Here is a 21,686-nt window from a genome sequence, read left to right on the forward strand (position 1 = left end):
GAAAAATGTAGAAATATTATTGGCATATCTTTCTGACCCTAATGACGTCTGTATTATTAAGAGCAATGCTTGTTGCTGTAACAGGCATATTCCCAAATTTCAGTGTCTTAAAACAATGGACATGATTTGCCTAATCTACCAAAATAGTGTTCCTGGTGCATATGTGGTTCTCCTCCAAATGGTGATTTCAGTACCCAGTATTCCATCTTGTTGAGTTACCATCTTCAATATTTGTCACAAGATCTTCCAGAAGGTGAAAGAATGCTGAGGATCTCATGGGATGGGTTTTTATGAGCCAGATCTAGAAGTGGCACATGTTATGTTTCTTCCTATTCAGTTGATCAGACATGACCACGCCTAACTCCAAGGGGTGACTGGGATTGTAGTTGAGCTGTGTGCAAGGGAGAGAAAGGAAACGGGCAGTTCATATTTAAGATGCTATTATTTGTATCCCAAAGTACATATAACATTAATTAGATATTTTATTTCTAGAATCATTTCTTTGCACCTAGCATGAAATTTAATATCTCTGTGGAAGTTAAAAATCCCTGACTAAAAAAAACCCAAAAAAACAAAAAAACACTGTTTGAGAAAGAAAGCCAATAAAGTACATGTGAAATATTGTTATTACTTCTGTGTGTCTGAGAAACAGCCTGCTTCTAATCAGTAATCTCTGAGCACCAAGGTAAACAAACACCAACAAGATGTAACCACCATGCAAAATAATTTGAGGGAAATGTTCAAGGCTTTCTATGTTTGAATAACTATGCTTTTGAAGGACTCAAGCAGAAGGGTGTTCCAGCTTTTCAGCCATTCAGTAGAGAGGCAAGTACTGATGGTTTGAAACAGAAAATACAGACATCTTAACCCACCCATCCCCCCAAAAGATAGGGTATTTTGACACAGAACCATAGATTTTCATTATGAAAATAGCATTGAAATTTTGCTAGTGAGCATATTTTGAGTGATTTGTTAAGAGCTCATGATATACAGATGACAAGCACATGAAAAACTCTCAAGATTATTAGTCACTAGCGAACTGCAAACTGAAACCACAATAAGATATCACTACACACCGTTTAGAATGGATAAAATTAAAAAGTCTGACCCTACTAAGTTCTGGTGAGGAAATGAACAAACTGGACATCTCATCCAATGCTAGTAAATGTAAAATGGCACAACCACTTTGGAAAAATATTAGGGAATTTATTAAAGAGTACACCTACAGTTATTTTGTGCCAAAGTATTTTCTCAAGTGAAATAAAAGCATATGTCCACACAAAGACATGTGCAAGAATGTTCACAGCAGCTTTATTTGTAATAGTCAAAAAATAGAAATAACCCAAATGTTCATCAACAGTGCCAACAACTATGGTATACCGTGCAATAGAATACTCCTTAAAAATAAAAAAGGAATAAATATTGATACATGCTAAAACGTGGATGAATCTCAAAATAATTATGCCAAGTGAAAGAAGCCAGGCAAAAACAATGCATACTGTATGATTCCATTTATATATAATTCTAGAAAATACAAACTAATTTACAGTGACAGAAAGCAAATCACTTGTTGTCTGGGGATGGGAGAGTAAGGTTAGAATAAAGCATGACAAAAGGATTCTTTTGGGAAAGTTACAGATATGTTTATCTTGATTGTGGTAATGGTGTGTACATAGGTCAAATCTTATCAAATTGTATACTTTAAATATGAACAGTTTATTGCTTGTCAATTATACCTCAATAAAGATGTTTTTTAAAAAAAGTAATATTTGATGTAAAGAATTCATCATATTCAGATATTCCTGTCAAAATTCATAACCAGAATTTAGGCTTAAATTGAAGGGCATTCTACAAAATAACAGATGTGTAATCTTTAAAAGGGTCAGGGTCCTAAAAGCCTAAGAAAGAGTGAAGAAATGTTGCTGAATGAAGGAGAGTAAAGAGAAATGACAATTATTTGCAACATAAATTCTGAACTGGATTTTTATAAGGCTTTATAAGTCATTATTGGAACAATTGGCAAAAGTTGACTGGGTCTGACTATTAAATGGTAATAATGTATAACTGTTAATTTCTTGATTTGATGGTGGTATTGTGGATGTATAGGATAATACCATGTTTATAGGAAATGAGGGGAGTAAAGAGAATATAGTAGGAGGTGATGGGACATCAGGTTGACAAATTACTCTCAAATGGTTGAGAATAACAATGTCTTTGTATATTTCTTTAAAGTTTGTTTAAATTTGTAATTATTTCAACAATAAAACATTTAAAACCATCTTTCAATAATAAGAAAACAAAACATTCAAATAAAAAAGGGCAAAAGACTTGGACAGATACTTCACCAAAAATAATATATAGATAGCAAATAGGCATACAACCAGATATTCAACATCATTAGTCATTAGGTAAACGGAAACAAAATCCACATGGAAATATCAGAAAACACATATTAAAATGGAATCTGACAACGTCAAGTGTTTAGTGAGAAAGTATAGAAACGAGAACTCCCATACAGTGCTTTTGAGAATATGATATAGTAAAACCACTTTGGAGAACAGTTTTGTAGTTCCTTTTTTTTTTGCCGTACGCAGGCCTCTCACCCCTGTGGCCTCTCCCGCCACGGAGCACAGGCTCCGGACGCGCAGGCCCAGCGGCTATGGCTCAGGGGCCCAGCCGCTCCGCGGCACGTGGGATCCTCCCGGACTGGAGCACGAACCCGCGTCCCCTGCACTGGCAGGCGGACTCCCAACCACTGCGCCACCAGGGAAGCCCTGTAGTTTCTTAAAGAGTTAAATATATACACACGATATGATCTAGTCATTCCAATTGTAGGTATTTATACAAAATCAATGAAAATGTGTTCATACAAAGACTGGTACACAAAATCCATAGAAGATTTATTAGTAATATTAAAATCTGGAAACAATTCACATGTTCATCAACAGGTGATTGCATATGTGTATATGTATATGTGTACATATGTGTATATGTGATGTATTCAATTAGTGAAATACTATTCAGCAATAAAAAGGAATCAACCACTGATACACACAATAACATGGATAAATCTCAAAATAATTATGCTTAGTGAAAGAAGTCAGACAAAAAAATGTACATACTTTTGTTTCTCTTTATGTAAAATTGTAGACAATGTGAACAAATCTATAGTGACAGAAATCATTCATTGTCTGAGGATGGGAGAGGGGAGAGCCCGAGGGAGGGATGAAAAAAGGGCACCAGGAAACTTTTGAGGATGATGGATATGTTCATTCTGTGGTTTCACTGGTGTTTATGTAAGTCAAGTTACATCAAATTGTACATTTTCAATATGCACATTTATTGTATGTAAATTTCACATCTCAGAAAAGCTGGTAAAGAAGGGAAGTCAGAAGAAAAAAGGCTTAGCTGGGTGCTTGATAACTTTAAGAAGCAGTGAGCTCAAGCCTATATTCCTGGTGAGAAACGAGATATCTGAAGAAACGAGAATATCTGAAGAGCAATGGACAAGTCCATAAAAAACCTTAAGGAAGGCCAGTTGTGAAGTGATGGTAATCATTCTGATGTTTATCAAAATATTTCTGATTCTTCTTCCTTTAGGAGATTTGTAGAATTGTATTTCCTGCAACTGGCACAAACCCTCCCTCCCTGCCCTTTAGGGCCATGTGACTCCTTCTGACCAATAAGTTGTGAGTGTGTCATTTCTGAGCTAGAGCACCTTAATTGCCCTTTGCAGAGCACTTTTCCTGTTAGCTCAGGAACTGGCAGCGCGGAAAATGGTGGCTTCTCATTCAGTCTGATCCCATAATGAGTAATGAGCAGGATACCCCTTGCCTGCTTTCAGTGGCCATGCAGCATGAGCAAGAATGAAGCTTTTCTTGCTTGGAGACACTGAGATTTTAGAGTTGTTTTTTACCACTGCACAATCCTAGCTATCCTGGCTCATTGTTTCCAAAGAACTTAAATTTGGTAAGTTACAGATACTGATTTTCTTGCTTTAAGGTCCTCTGTGGTAAGACATGGACTGAAGTAGAAGTAATGGTTGCTAGAAGCAAATTGATCCCAAGTCCACAGTCAGCGTCTAGGATTTTCTGCATTAATTGGCTTAGAATATGGAAAATGACTTCATTAATACAGGAAATAGTCCACAATTATTCCATTACAATATTTGTGTTGAATTCTACATATTCAGCCATAGAAATAATAAATCACTTTCTTCTATACCTAAAATTTGGTCAAGAAACATGTAGCAACAAAGATGATGTGGGCTGCTAAGCATTAAATGTGCAAAGTTTACATGAACTGACATGAACTGAATTACCTGTGGCTAAATTTAAAACAAAGGTGGTACCTCCTAAAGAAAATAAAGTGAATGCTTGGTTATTTGGACTCAGTCTTAAGAATAAGGTAGCTGTCTTAAGATAAGAAGAAGACTACTATGACAGTAGTTCAAGTAAATCTCAGCACATCTTTTAAATTTTAGCAACACATCTTTTAAATTTTTGGTTCACCCAAATGTAGTAGTTAATTCTAAATACATGGAATATTTCATAAAGATACCTGAGTTTGTTTTTTTCTTCTATCCCTCACTGAGGCATGATGTTACAAATGTTCCTTTCAATAATTTGATAGACTCAAGCTTTGAGCCAGAGAGAGCATCTGTTGGAAAACATGGTAATATTTTTCCTATTGATGGCTCTTTTCAGTCTAAACCACAACCTCATTTCTGTTGTGAACACCCATCCTTTGAAAGCACAGAAATCACAATAATGAGATTTTGGAAAAAAGGAATTGTGGAAATCACTCAACACCTCCCAGCAGTGGGAAATACTTCCCTCTATCCACTAAATCCAGAAACTTTTTTCATAAACAGTTCTATGGATTTGCCCCCCACCACGGCTCCTCCAAAGGGAGAGATTGAGACACCAAGCCAGAAATGAACTTAAAGAACATACATGAGTCACTGCATTTAGAGAGCATTTTAATACCAGGGAAGTTATTGACTGAACCAAAACCACTAATTGTTCCACCTCAGAAAGATTAATAACCGACAACAAAATGATGTTCCAGAAATTAGAGTAGACATGTATGATAAGGACAGAAAACTAAATAGAAGACCATGCATGTTTCTAATCTTCTTAATGTTGCTCAGCTACCAGCATCCAATAAGTTGGGGAAAAATACCAGAAAAAAATAGATTTTTTGCTTTTTCATAGCTTGAAAGAATTTCCACGTTCATGAAGTTGTTTTTCTCATCACTTACAGTTTAAGAACTTATAATAACTAAGCCAGAAAGAGGCAAAAACAAAATACATCTGCCTATTATCTAAAATTATGGGATCATAGATATGCTTATGAATATTTAGCAACTTCTGAAAAGTAATGACTAGCTTCTATAAATACTGCTATCATTCATCTGGATATCAAGGTCTGGTAACTCTAAGTGCAATGACTACATGCCATGGTATCATCACCAGAGGAGAATTCTGCACATTCCTCTACATAGGGGGTCAGAAGTGGAGCTCTGAATGTTTGCAGGAAGTATAAGTGACTTCATATCTTAGATAAAGGGGAAGAGAGACAAAGAAATAAGGGGGATACAAATTGTGAAAGGCCAAGAAGAAGAGTGAGTGGCCAAAGAGTTTAGATGATGTCATATTTTTTCTATATGGAAATGTCTAAAGTCAGGGATCCAGGCTGCAAACTATATGGTCTCTTAATTGATTCCCTGCTTTCACTCTTTTCTACCCTATCATCCACTACTTCATACCCTGACCCAAAATATTGACACCTTCTACAGTCAGCAACCAAAATAATCTCCTAAAATTATATGTTATATCACATTACTTTCTAGCTGAAAACCTTCCAGTGACTCCCTACTAAAAATAAAATAGAATTTACCTTACAATACTCTAGGATACTGAAATTAATTTGACCCCTGGATATTGGGCCTTCCTCAATTTCTATTACTCTTTCCTTTGTTCATTAAGCACCCATTACAATGACTTCCTTTCCAATCCTGGAACACACCAAACTGGTCCTTTTTTTTGACTGTTGTCCTTGATGGTTACTTGTAGCTGAGTTTTCCTCCAAATGTTCACAGTCATTATTTCGTCTTTCTCATAAAGAAGTTCTCAGTTCAAATCTTATCTCTTCAGAAAGAGCTCTCCACAGGTTATATTCCCCCTAATCGTTCTCTGTCATAGAAACATTTCTATATTTTTGGTCATAATTATCACTATTTTAATTCTTATTTGCTTATTTTTTTTGCCTGTTTTAATCTGGCCTCACTCCAGGTCTAAAATGAAAGTTCCGTGACAGTACAAATCTGGATTGTCTTTTACCATTACCCAGCTCATAGATAAGTGCCTCTCACACCATAGATACACAATAATTTTTTTGAATTAATCTAAACATCTTTTGTTCAAGTTGTGTTCAGGGAAAACTACTGAAATCTAGCTGAGCATAAAATGAAGTTGAGAAATTAATGAAACAGCAAACTAAGGAAATAGAACATTTCATTAGGGAAAAGTAATTGTCTTTCTTGTTTCAGCTTGGTTACATGTAGGAATTTCCCCATGTTTTCCCCATTTGAGAATCAAAAAAATTAAATACACATACAATAAAACACATTGGCAATTTTTTAAAACACTGCCTTTGTAGAGAGTGACAAGCTGAAAAAAAAGGGTATTCTTATACCCACGCAGAATTATAACTCACATTTGTGAAGAGTTTTCACTCTGTGTTTTTCTAAGAAAGACTTAACAGCCTCATCATAAATGCCACTGATTCATTTAAGCCAATTGTATGTAGTGATGGAAGCAGAAAACTTGAAGTTTGGGTGTTAGTGAGGCTACAGTTGGAGTCTCATTTAATTTCACCTAGAGCAAAACCTATTTGTCTGGCCATCGGCATGGCTCTTGAATTTTGGCCAACTGTGTATGAAAGGCACCCTTTTCTCACAGAAAAGGGATCATGCCAAGGGAGGCAGACAAGTTTCTAGTGATCCATAACACTGACATAGACATCCTGCTGATAAATTAGTATCATGTTCTTGGACAAAAGTCAGAATTTGTGTTGTGTTATTTGCAGAGACAAATACCTATTACTTTACATAGTAGATATAGAGGTCTTAAAAGGATACACATTTTGGAAATAATGCTGTCTTTTAAAAATATTAAAAAAGATAATTACTTACAAGAAAATTTTAGGGAATTCTTTCCCAAAAGAAATAGGTATTTTGTAAAATGGACAGGGTTGTTTAAATGATCCTTGACTGGATCAGGTTTGCTCAGAAATTAGGTGAGGTTGATTATACTGGAATCAGTGCCTGCAGCTTAACAAAAATGAGAAGAACGGATAGCCTTAAAACAAGATCTGTTAGAATCTTTTAAATGATTAGATTCTATTACTGACATACATAAATATGTGAAAATACACTTTGTTATAGATGTAATTTATGCTTATACACTCTAAAGTTTATTCTGACTTAGCATCCTGAAAAAGGGATAGAGAGGGTACCCCAACCCATGCCATGTATTTAAAGGGCCCTACTTTGGCCCTCATCTAGCTATGTTCCTCCCCATAGGTGAGGGGTCCTAGGTTCAAAAGGTATGTGCTCATCCATAACCCATGTACTCCCTTCTAGATCATTCTACACATTCTGGAGTCCCTAAATTTCCAGCCCAAATGTCACTGAGATTGTTTCCAAGGTCTGTGTGAGTCTTCTTCCAAAGTCTGCCTTCCTAAAGGCAGAACAAGTGATTGCTGGTGAATTCCACCCTAGATATTGAGGCTATAGATAAACATGGAATGGCTGGCTGGAATATCCTGATGTATGGGTGTAAGGTCTCTTTGAGTGTAACAGACAGCTGGAGGTGAAAAGAAAAAGCCCATCAAAGTGAGCCTGGGTCCTGGGATTGGGCAGGTTCATTTTACTCTGTCATGTTCTGATGAGGAACTAGCCTTCCCAGTTTTAATAAGGATTTGTTTGTCAAGGTGGAATGCTAGAGCATATTTGATACAATAGTTTCATAACATGTCATAACTTTAAAATATTTAGACATATGATATGGGAGCCTCCATGTGTATTCTTGCCTCAGCGCTTGCAAATGTTAGGAGGAGGTCTGTCAGAGTATTTACTATGTTCAGAACTGTATTAGAAACTGAGCTTTAAAAGTATTTGTATATCTGACATTAGGTTGCTGTGTATCTCCTCCCAGAGCTGGAAGTCTGCACTCTGGTGTATCCAGGCTGATGTAACTGAGGGCAGATTTAGTGTTCTGCTCACCTCTCCTTGGTATAGAGATACTTGTGAAAAGTGCATGTGGCTGCCTGAGAAGGAAATGGATATGCCAGACAGTGACCTGGGGGCCCCAAAGAAGCCTTGTGTGTTGGGATAGATTCCATTATTTAAAAATATTTACTGTTCCTCCTTGGTAGAACATTGTAGTTCTGCAACCATTGAAATAAGACTTGGCCCTGTGATTTCCTCTGGTCAATGAGATGTAAATGGAAGTAATATGAGCACTTTCTGGCAGAATCTTTATGATCCATTATATGGCTCCACCATCTCTCTACTACAAGATCAACCAAGTCCTTGATAGGAACCACTCCTTCAGACTATCATGTAATAAAGACTGACATTGAGTGGAACTGCTATGACCTTCAATGAATATGCAGCCCAAAGAAGAAATAAATCTTTGTCGTTATAAGTTATCGTGATGGGTATTATTTGTTACTGTTGTATAACTTAGCCAGAAATAAAGGTGAATATAATGAAGACGCACTACGTGAACTTCTTAACTGGAGGCCACAAGGATCGGGGGTGTCAGCAGCAGGTGCCAGTGCACAATGATGGGTATGAGATTAACATGTTATACAACAGTGGAGGACAGCAAGAAAAGAGGACAACATGTGGGCATGTGGACCAGATATTCCTGACCTGATTCCTGGACTACAATTAAGCATCAGAGATGAGGAACTGCAAAAACAACAGGTGTAAAAACTTTAACTGAGTCAAAATTCTGAATTGAATTCATTTTAAAACCAGATGTGACTGTTACCTTGAACTGATAAGAGATTTGCCAATAGCTGGTTTAAAGGCTGCAGAGCTATGTTAACTTTAATTTTTTTAAGAAAATAAATACTACACTTTTGCAAATCCAACTTTGAGACTGCAAATTTGAACCCATTACAATAATAGTCTACAGGGGGCTTCCCTGGTGGTGCAGTGGTTGAGAGTTCGCCTGCCGATGCAGGGGACACGGGTTCGTGCCCTGGTCCGGGAAGATCCCACATGCCGCGGAGCGGCTGGGCCCGTGAGCCATGGCCACTGAGCCTGCGCATCAGGAGTCTGTGCTCCGCAACGGGAGAGGCCACAACAGTGAGAGGCCTGCGTACCTCAAAAAAAAAAAAAAAAAGTCTACAGGTAATATTTCTGAGCGCTTAGAAGTCGCAACACCTAACGAAGATGTTCTATCATCATCTGAGTTTTATCGAGGAGTAAACTGAGGTGCATGTGACTGTTCCTTTGCCCAGTCTCACAGCCCAAGCCCACAAGCCCAATAATATCATGACTCCTACCTACCCATCATGTCTATGTCCTGATCTACTGAACTCTGAGCATAGCCTGTGTGAGGCCTGGCAGCGGGCATATAATGTCACCGCCATCCAGTTGGCTGAAGTTTTCATGTGGGGATGCAAGATAGAGGTAATCACCCCTTACATTTGTGTAATGCTTTCATCTTGTCTCATTTATAATCATGCACATTTATGAAAGGTAGAGGTTACCGCTTACATTTGATAAATTAGGAAATACATTAAATAGCCTACTCAGAACCAACTACCTATGCTAGGGGCTGAGGGCAGGAGCACAGAACATGTTCCTAAGAATCACATAATCCCCAAAGCTCCCAGTGACTTGAGAAAGGGGTCGTAGTTTCTCTATCTTAAGATCACAAACAAAGATATTACAATATTCACAGAACTAAGACAGATTATGTAATTTCCATTTTAAATAGTTAAAAATCCTACAAGGAAAATGTGTGGACAGCTCTGTAATAAATGTTTGACTGAAAAGATTTTATGAAATACTGAATCAAGGCTTGAAAGTTAGTAGGTTGGTATAGATTGAACAGGACCCTTGTTGAGCTGACTCCTGAATCTAACTGCTAACCATCTCTCTCTAGAGCTTCAGATCTGCATTTCCAAAAGTTTTCTCCGTAACTCTACCTGGATACTTGTCAGCCCTTCTGATAAATTCATCCTATCTTCTTCCCACAACCTGCTCTGGCTTCCGACTTCCTCGATTCTGTAATATTAGCAGAATTCTCTCAGCTACACATTACAAGTGCCTCAGGGTTATCTTTAAATCTTCACAGCATTTAGCTACTTGTCTTTAGATTCTATCTCTTCAAAAAGTACAAAAAGTACAAAAAGCCATTCCTTTCTTTCCAGTCTTACGGACACCAGATTAGTTCAAGCCTTCATTAATTCTCTTCTGGATCATTAAGATAATCTCTTGGCAGATCTATAACTATAGACAGCTATAACTCCTTACTCTAGAAATGCATATTTATTATTACTGGGCTAATTATGTTTCTAACCACAACTGTAACACTACCATGCTCTTTTTCAAACCTAATCAGATTTCCATTGTTTGTGGAATTAAATACCAATTTTTGTTTCAAAATTTAAATTCAAGAATGGGAATAATACTTCTTTAACATAATGGTAAAGTCTCTTTTTCTGCACTGCATGTATCATCATCTCTAGTAAAAGTGAACTTCTTATTTTATAAGATGCCCTATACTTTCCCACTTCTACTCCTTTTGTTCTTGCTTCTATAATTGGAAATCCTTTTTTCCATGTCTACCATAAATTATTCCACCTTCATGAAGGTATCCCTGCTCCTCTCAGGAAGACAATATTATCTTCTGGTAATATGAGAGATTTAACTTCAAGTCATTGCTGATATAATTGCAATTGATATTATCCTCATATAATCATGATTGACATATAAGAAGTTTAATTTTAAATCAATCATGTGAAATTTAGCTATAAATATAAATAGCATGCATTCTAACTCTGTTTTATCATTTAGGCCTAAAGCCCACATAATACTGTTAGGCCCTAGAGAAGAGAGCTATTTTTCCCCATTTTATTCTATGTAATATTTTATACCTAGATTTTATGTGAGAGACACTTAAAAACTATTTATTGAGATGAATTAAAAAACATTAACCTAAAATTGTGGTACAATTTCTAACTGCCCCAGATATAATTGAAACTATTATGTTACCTGCTGCCAATAAAAACATGAAGTAAAGAGACTGGGACTACTGAGGAATAAAACTGCACTACTTCATTATTTTTAAAATATATATTCTGCATTAATAATGAAAAGACAATATTGATTTTGGATATAATCTTATAAGGAAGATGATTAAGAATTACAGAAACCTTTTGTTCTTGTTGGTTTCCTATGACTCTCATGAAAATTTGAAACTGTGTTTTGTTATCCACAAATCATTTATAGAGGCTTACATAAATTTTAAGACTGGAGCCCTGCCCAGCATAGCACCAAGATCAAAGGCTTATTTTCTAGTAAATTAGAATCCAAATCTTTATATCACAAGTTTACAAATTTATGGAAGTATTAGCCATGAAGTAATCTGTCATCTGGTCATTAGGTTTCAACACTGAAAAACTTAAACTGGGTAAAAAATGAAGTTAATTAGAGTAACAGAAAATAGATCTATAAGTGACATTCCGATTACATTTAGACTTTGGATATGTTTATAGAGTGAACAGTAACTGTCCACAAAGCTCTGTTTAAGAAAGCAGTGTATTCCTTAGGTTATATCTTAGTTCAAAAGCCACAATATTTAATGAATATGTTGTCAAAATTGATCAACGTTTAAAATGCACTTATACTACAACTGAAATTTAAAAGATACTATGGGTATAAGTCAGCCATCAGAAGGGTATAACTGGTTGGGGATGAGAAGTAAGAGGGTTATGTACACGGAGCCCCTGTAGGAAGAAAGATCAAAATTCAGTGGCTGCACTGAGGACATAAAAGAACAGGCAGGTCAGAGACAGTTCAAACAAGGACATGAGCTGAAGTCCATCCAGGGGAAGTGCTCTGTACAACACAGCACCAGTTACTGTTCAGTGATTGTGGTGATTGTACTGCATGATAATCAGTGTTGCCTTCTATAGTATTCTTTTTTTTTAAAAAAATTTATTTATTTATTTTTGGCTGTGTTGGGTCTTCGTTTCTTTGCGAGGGCTTTCTCTAGTTGTGGCAAGTGGGGGCCTCTCTTCATCGCAGTGTGCGGGCCTCTCACTATCGCGTTCTCTCTTGTTGTGGAGCACAGACTCCAGACGTGAAGGCTCACGGGCCTAGTTGCTCTGTGGCATGTGGGATCTTCCCAGACCAGGGCTCGAATCCATGTCCCCTGCATTAGCAGGCAGATTTTCAACTACTGTGCCATGGGAAGCCCATGTAGTATTCTTTAAATATTTTAATTCCTTCAAGAAATCCACTGAAAATTCTACAATTAGGAAATGTTCCATTAACACAAAACAGCCGAGAAACCTGCCTTAGTCACTTATGTAACTGCCAATAAAATATTTCATAATCAGATTTTAAATCATTGCAGAAAGAAGAGCCTGTAGACATTATCTGGTTGGTTTTTTAGGTTTGCCTTTGGACATAACTGCTAAATATGCTTAAAAAATTTGGTATAGACATAAAATCTTTAGATGTTCTATTTGTGGAAATATTAAAATATTACAGTAAAATATTTTATTTTATTAGAAAAGGTGGTTTTGTGGAAATTGTAATTTTCAAATGCTTTCTCTATAATAAGAAATAAGTGTGCTATTTAACATTGTGCTAATTAGGATACACAAATTTTTTAACTATTGAGATTATTAAAAAATAGTTGAGTGCTTCTTAGTGAAAACTATCTTAAAATTGTTTTCTGGTGTTAATAATTGCTTGTCAATAGAGAGTAAGACTCTTTGGAGATGCTGAGAGATAAGATTCAGGGAACAGAGAGGGGGAGGTATATTTGACTATTTGTATGTGGCAAAAATAAACACCAGTATATTTTTCAGTGAGGTATCTGTCCTCATCAGAAGAGTTAAAGCTGTTTCTAGGCTATGTTGATAAAAATACTAAAAACACTAATTCAATTCAATACAGTACAATCTTGAATACAGAACTATATAACCACTTCAGTATAGGATCTTGGTGAAACTAAACACAAGTTGTTTTAATGTTCCTGAGGCAAACAACAGAATCCAAGGAGAATGATTCATTTAAGTAAAAGTCCATAGTAACATAATAATATAATGTCATTTAAAAGCTGAATACCAATGATACACATCCTTCAAACCCCATCTTCTCAATAAAGCCTTCCACAACTATATGGGTACTCATAGACTATATGAGATGAAAAATATTATTCTAAACCATGATGTCAATAGTTACAAGTAACTTCTTACTAATAACAAAAATCAGGAAAGCTAAAACATGATATACTCTAAGAAGAAAAAAATTATTTGGGGAGATTCAAATTTATTTTTGTACTCATAATACTCTTATTCACTAATATGTAGAGAACTTTATACATTTATGTATATATACATATATATGTATATACACACACACATATATATAAACTTAAAGAATGTGAAAGTTTTAGTGAGTGAATTAGGAATTGTGTATCATCCACAATATTTAGTCATTGGAATGTCCAGCCTGGTGAAATCACTGTGTGTTTCATGAAAAGAATCTGAGAAACGCTGGTATGGACAGTTTTTGTTTGTGAAGGTAAGCTATCTATTTTTCAACTAAACTGTAAATTCTTCCAGGGAAAGATCCATGACTTTGATTTATTTCAATATCAAGTGTAGTGTTAAGCACATAGCAGTCTTTTAAGAAACACAATAGAACCAGATCAGCTAATACAGTGACTTGTTACTAGAAAAGCTGAATTACAATAACATATTTTACAAGCCTGAGGGGGAAAAACATGGTTTTATAAATACTGGAAAATAACAGGAGGTGCTAAAATCTGAGAAAAGTTTCTGGGACCTTATGAAAAAATTAGAAATGTAAATTTGATGAATAATTGTAAAATGAAATTGGTAAATGTAAGTTGCCTGAAAAAAAGTTCCCAGAGAACATTTAGACTAAAAATTAGGCTTTTTAAGTTGAGAGTAATGGTGATTATTTGCAATTATATATATACTTATCCAATATAATTAAAAATACTTATTCATGTAATAAAACAGAAGTTGATGGGCTGAAACTATATGAAGCAGCAGAGTATAACCATTAAGGACACACATTCTAAAGCCCAGTAACCAGGGTGTGAAAACCAGTACCACCTCCTATCTGTGTGACTATAGGGTAAGCTATGCTAAAACACTCCATCGCTTTGTGACTCATTTCTCCTCATTAGTAAAGTGGTGGTAGCAATTGTATTTAGCTCACTGATGTGCTGTGAGGTTCACATTAGTTGATAAACAGGAAAGCAAATAGAAGAGAGCTAGGCACATAAGCTCTGTATAATGTTTGATGTTATGAATATCATTTTGTGTCATTCTTCACTTAGCATTATACCAGTGACTGAAAGAAGTACTTAACAAGTGGATACACATATGTGCACACACACACACACACACACACACACACACACACACAGTAACCATAGCATTTTAATTAGGAGAAATGACATTATCAATGTAAAGTATACATTTTAAGGTCTTATCTAAAAAGTCAATGCTAGTAAGATATATAGAGAGAGCACTGAATTTTCTTTCACTTGATGCATAGTATGTGTGTCAAAATTTTGTAAGAAAATAAAATATTCATCTAGTGAATATCATTTGATTGAATATTATTTTGACTATTACATCTTTTTTAATTTTAGAGATATACTCTTCCTTAAAATGTGTTTTTGAAAATAACATTTGTCTATTTTCTTTTTAACTTAACAATCAACTTTTTTAATCAGTATGTGTTCTAACACATATATCTTTCTTTTATAAAATTGATTTCTATTGGAGTATGGTTGCTTTACAATGTTGCGTTAGTTTCTGCTATGCAGCAAAGTGAATCAGTGATACGTATACATATATTCACTCTTTCTTAGATTTCCTTTCCATTTAGGTCACCACAGAACATTGAGTAGAGTTCCCTGTGCTATACAGTAGGTTCTGATTAGTTATCTATTTTATACATAGTAGCATATATAACATACATCTTTCTTTTATTCCAAGTCATCTCTGAGGGAAATTGATAATTGTTAACATAAGTGTGTATGTGTGTTTATATTTACTTGAAAATATGCATTTTTACTCCTGTTACCTTAGGACAAACACCAAAATATTAGCAGAGGTTAACTCTGAAAGAAGAGATTAAACATGATTTTTCCTGTTTTGGAGTTCTTTCGTGTTTTTCTTACATTCCAAAATATGTATTATAATCTTGGATTTCTTCCATAATATAAAAAAAATGTTATGTTTTAGAAAATAGTAGTTGTTGTCAAACCCATAGTTCATTCAGTCTAAGGTTTTCAGAAAACAGTTATGGCTGCAAAACTTGATCAACGTCAAAGAGAGGAATATTTTCTCAGTCTTAATTTCATTTATTATGTTTTCTTGTATCATACATTTATTTAAACATATGGGAAATGATATTTTTTTGAGCCTTACTTCAAATTATTGGCAATGTCAATCTATGAAAAAGACAGGTATTTTTTTTTCCCCCATGAAGTGAGATCGTTTTCAATCTGCCATAACATGTGCCCACACATCTTCACTCTGAAAATGTAGTATTCAAGTTAAATCAGGGCAGATTATTCCTTTATGACTTTTATCACTGTTATGCTGCTGCCAGAAGTCTTCTTGGCATTTGCTTTGAATTCTATCTTCAGTGCATCTCTCACTGCTTTTGCACAGATCTGGGAGCACCCGAGGTAGATGAGTCCAACCTGTCACCAATATGCCACCGTGATATTAGAGTGGAGTCCCTCCCACCGAATCGCAAAGATGAGGTCAATGTCAGCTCAGTGTGCAGCCTACCTTGGGAAATGATATTGTTAGCTTGCAGTAATATTTGAATATATGAAATAAAGGCTATAGAGCACTTGGGGAAATTTAGTATGTTAATTTCATGTTATACTTTTTTATTGTTTAATATTAGTAATGAATTCCATTAGTTTCATAAGTATGCTGCCGATCGGGTCAAGAGATCTAGTTTGAAACTTAACTCACATTTTTACCCTTTATGTTTTCACATTCCAAGATTTGGTGATGTTAGAGAAGGTAGGCATTAGCCCCTCATAGACAATTTCCTTTTAGATGGAGAGTGCCCAATCTGTTTATTAATTGGCCCACTTGGCTGTTAATTCTCAGGGGGGCTGGAACTATGTTTTGTTCACTCTTATATACCTGTCAATTGGTCCTGTGCAAGGCATTTAGCACAGACTTGATAGAATGGAAGTTTCCACGTGTTGGCTTTCTTGATGTTTGCCCACCAAAACCTGATCCGTCCAGTCATCCACATCTCAATTAATAACATCTCTATCCTGCTGTAGTCTCTTGGACTATAACCTGTGGATTTATCCTTAATTCCGATCTTTCCCCATATCCTATCCATCTCTTTATCCAAAGTGTATTCAGAATCCAACTTCTCATTGTATTCACTATGGTCTCAGACTTCTCCACTCTCATTTGGATTATTGCAATAACCTCGTGACTTCCTGCTTCCATTCCTCTACGTTTGAATTCTATTTACTCTAGTGCAGCCAGAATCATTTTCTTAAAATGGAAACTAGTCCACATCCTCCTTTTTCAAAATAATTAACAGCTCCTATTTCACTGAGTAAAAAGCCAATGGCACACAAAGTTCTACTCAATCTTGCTCTGAACCTCTCTGACTTTTCCACCTGCTATTCTCCCCAACTCCCTCCTCTCCAGCCATCTGGTCTCTTTGCTCTCAATGAAGGCTGCAGGAGCCTTAGAAACTTTGCACTCTACCTGAATATCCATAAGACTAAATCCCTCACCTCAAGATTTTACTCACCTGTCATTTTCTCATTGGGGCTTACCTTACCATCCTATTCAAAATTTCAACCTCCAACTCCTTGCTTGCCCCCTTGGTTCCCTTTTTCTTGTTCAATTTTTTTTCCTACAGAATGTATGACCTTCTAGAATACTGTATCTCTATATCTATCTATCTCTCATCTATCTATCTCGTTTAGTTATCCTCAGTCCATTAAAATATAAACTTCAAATCAGGTAGTTCTTCCCCCCACCCCTCTGATTTATCTCAGGTGTCTAGTACAGTGACTGAAATACATTTGTTGAATGAATGAATGAATTGTATTGTCTTGTGTAAAAGTATAAAGTGTTTGTTTCTCTGTTACTAAGGTGTAATTGCCACCTTATTTCATATATGCCAGTATTTTATTTCCATTTTAGTGCAAGATGTCATTGACCTTATTTGTTTATTGAATATTTATGCAACCACACTGACTGTATCCTTTGCTTCATAATAAGGAATACACTGGTTAGGAGAATAGAGGGATATGAATGTTGAGGCAAAGCTCAGTGGAAGCAGCAGTTGAATATATTATAAAATAGTTCTGATAGCAATGTGTTTAATAATCTAGTGACTGTCTAACTGATAAAATGTGATTCTAGGTTCTTAGCACTTCATTGAAGGAAACTACTTTTAAGGTTAACAAATAGGACAAGAATTAGTGAAACTACTTAAAATTCACTTTTTTTGCATGATAAAGAGCCTTGAAACACAGTCTCTCACAAAAATAAACTGTTTTATCATTAAAGTTAACTTAATTTATAAATATAACCCTAAACAAGGTAAATATTCATAATGGTTGACCTGTATAAACAAGTAAACAAATACATAAAATAACAAACATATGTTTTTATATAAAGGGCGCATTCATGTTAGATGGTGATAACATGTGCTTTTCCTGATTATAATGTAACAGAGATGTTAAATAGTCACGTTAACTAATTTTAACAAAAAGTATAGTGTAGGTATTATTCCATTTTCAGGTGAGGAAATTAAGGATTTCAGACAATTCCCTAATGAACGAACAGGTGAAATCTGCATGCCCTTTGTTCCCTCTTTATTCTTTCACCAATAGTTTTCAACAACTATCTTCTATTATCCATACTTTCCTCTTACAAGATCATTTATTTTCAGTTTCACTATTTTCTGATTTTTCAGCTGTAATTCCACTTCACCTGATGACTTCTGTCTTCACAGGACTTCAAAAAACGTATTTTTCTTCTTTGGTCCAAACCTTATCATGCTCTCTACAAATATAGCATTTAAAGGTAATAATTAACTGACACTGTGAATATAGAGTTTCTCTTTTAATTATAGTTTTACTGAAGTATAATTGATACGCATTAAAATGCACATATATAAAGCATTAGCTGATAAATTTTGACATATGTATATACATGTAAAACCACCACCACAATCACCATAATAACATATTCATCAACCTCAAAAATTTTTTTGTGCCTTCTGTTTCCTTTGTGCGTCCCCTTCCCTGTCCCCCTACCTAAGACAACCATTGATTTGTGACTGTAGAATAATTTGCATTTTCTAGAACTTTATATAAATTGAATCAGGCAGTACTTATTCTCTTTTTTATTTTGGCCTCGTTTTTTATCTCATCATAATTACTGTGAGATTCATCTGTGCTGTCTCACATATCAATAGTTAATTCCATTTTATTGCTGAGTGTTATTTCAGTGTACAAATAACATGACAATTTGTTTTCCATTCATGGACATTTAGTTTGTTTCAGTTTTTGGCTATTATAAATGAAGGTGCAGTGAACATTTATGTATAAGTCTTTGTGTAGACATATGTTTTCACTTTTCCAGTGAATACAGAGCCTGGGTCAGACCATTGGGTAGGTTTAAAGTTTTAAGAAACTGCTAAATTGTTTCCCCAAGTGTTTGTGCCATTTCATATTCCAACTATCAGTTCATGAGATTTCCAGTTGCATCACTTTTATGATCAGAGTTTTTTTTTTTTTTTTTTGCGGTAGGCGGCCCTCTCACTGTTGTGGCCTCTCCCGCCGCGGAGCACAGGCTCCGGACGCGCAGGCTCAGCGGCCATGGCTCACGGGCCCAGCCGCTCTGTGGCACGTGGGATCTTCCCGGACCAGGGCACGAACGCGTGTGCCCTGCATCAGCAGGCGGACTCTCAACCACCGCGCCACCAGGGAAGCCCCTATGATCAGACTTTTTAATGTTAGCCATGCTACTGGATGTACAGTGACATCTAAATGATTTGTATTTGCATTTCCCTAATGACATGATACTGATAATCTTTTCATGTGTTATTTACCAATTGTACATATTTTTTGTAAAGTTTCTGCTAACAATTTTGCTCATTGTGATTTTTTTATTGAAGAGTAGCATTCTTTATATATTCTAATTAGAAATCTTACGTTGGATATGTGTTTTGCAAACATTTTCTAGTCTTTGGCTTGTCTTTTCCTTTGGTTAAGAAGAAGAAGAAAAAAGATTAGAATGGAGATAAATAAAGTAGAGAATAGAAAAGCAATAGAGAAAAATCACCAAAGTTTGGTTCTTCAAGCAATAAAATTGACAAAATTTTAGCTAGACTGGCAATGAAAAATAGAAACAATGTAATATAACTTAAATAAGAAACGAATGCAGGGACATTAGTACTGACCTTACAGAAATAAAAGGATTATGAGATAATACAATGAACAATTGTACACAAACAAATTAGTTAACCAAGATTAAATGGACAAATTTGTAGATTATGCACATTGAGGCTGAAATGCTAGAATTCTCTTGCTCTACTGCAGAGCAAGGTCAGTAAACTATGGCTCATGTGCCAAATTCAGCCCTCAGCCAGTTTCCAGTTTTTTCTTTTCTTTTTCTTTTATATATATTTTTTCAGCCATCAAGATAAGAATAGGTTTTACACGTTTAGAGAGTTTTAAAATAAATAAATAAGAATACAAGACAGGCACTGTACTGGCCTGCAAAGCCCAACATATTTGCTCTCTGGCTCTTTACAGAAGATTTTGTATCCAGCTATAGAGGAAAAAGTCTGAAGGCTTTGCGATATATGAACTTTGGAGTGGATTTATTATGTGAACATTTTCATCTACCCCAAACCATGTTCTGCCAGGGGGAACCAGAGAACACTTCCTTACCAGAGTTTAAAAAAAAAAAAAAAGGGATTGGGGAAGGAAGCACCAGCATCCTTCAATAACATTTGGGGGCTGTCTCTTAGAGGTCAGCTATAATGGTGGGAGATGCATCCTAAAGAGGAGGGACCATATGGCGGCCCTTATTTGGCAGAGACAAGAAGACAAAGGGATACAATGAGAACCTGCGTGTTCTGACCCCCCCGGGATCTGTGGTGGTATCTAATTAATCACAGTTTATAGGAGTTAAATGTGGGCCACATACTATCTATTTTTCGTAGGCTGAAATATCTTTTGTTGCTTTGAAAATGTTTCCAATTATTCTGAACCTTCACAAACACTTTTTTTTTTTTTTTTTTTTTTTTTTTTTTTTTTTTTTGCGGTATACGGGCCTCTCACTGTCGTGGCCTCTCCCGTTGCGGAGCACAGGCTCCGGACGCGCAGGCCTAGCGGCCATGGCTCACGGGCTCAGCCGCTCTGTGGCACGTGGGATCTTCCCGGACTAGGGCACGAACCCGTGTCTCCTGCATCGGCAGGCAGATTCTCAACCACTGCGCCACCAGGGAAGCCCCACAAACACTTTTGTCATATTATAAAATATTTGTCAATTTGATAGATATGAAATTGTTCTTCATTATTATTTTACTTTGCCTATTCCTAATTAGCAGTGTGATTTATGTTCTGTTTATTGACCATTAAATTTTCTATTTCTGTGAATTGCCTGTTCATATTTTGAAGCTATTTTTTAAATGAACCTTTTTCTTACCAATATGCAGAAGTTTAACAATTTATTTTGAGCAATGATAATTTTATTTATTTGACGGGATCCAAATATTTCTCCCGTTCCATTGCTCACCTCTTATTTTTGTGAAATTTTGCTCTTTTAAAATGTAGTCAAGTTTACTACTCTTCCCATTTATTTATTTTTTTACTTCATTTTACTCATTTTATTAGTCTTTATATTTTTGTATTGAAGAAGAAATTCTTCCATACATTCGTGGAACAGAGATATTCTAGATTTCTTCTCATGTGTTTAATATTTCTTTCCCACATTTATACTTTAATGTATTTGAAGTTATTTTCGTTTCTGCTTTGAGGGAAATAATTTCATTATTTTTAAATATGAAAAAAATTGCCCAACCATCTTTCCCTCAAAGATTTGTGATTGCCCATATAAGGTTCCATATATATTTGGCTCTGTTTCTTGACTCGATTTTTCCTCATTTATTGTTTCTCTAACTCTATATAAATGTGACATTGTCTTAATTATTATAGCTTTATAAAAATATTTATATCAAGTAATGACAATCCTCCCTTTTGCGTTTTACATATTCTTCATGGCTATTCTTTGCACTTTATATTATATATGATTTTTAGGATCCATTTTTCAAGTTCCACAAAAAAATGTTTAGTGGATATCTATTA

At 35.5% G+C, this 21,686-nt stretch overlaps 1 pseudogene; it reads right to left on the minus strand.

Annotated features, from left to right (window-relative positions):
• Nucleotides 1-15,878: 15,878 nt before the first annotated feature.
• LOC131763612 (ATP synthase subunit epsilon, mitochondrial-like) lies at nt 15,879-17,073 on the minus strand (annotated as a pseudogene).
• Between the last annotated feature and the right edge of the window lie 4,613 nt (nt 17,074-21,686).

Source organism: Kogia breviceps, chromosome 1, assembly GCF_026419965.1.
Source record: "Kogia breviceps isolate mKogBre1 chromosome 1, mKogBre1 haplotype 1, whole genome shotgun sequence".
In the NCBI taxonomy this organism is placed as follows: domain Eukaryota; kingdom Metazoa; phylum Chordata; class Mammalia; order Artiodactyla; family Physeteridae; genus Kogia; species Kogia breviceps.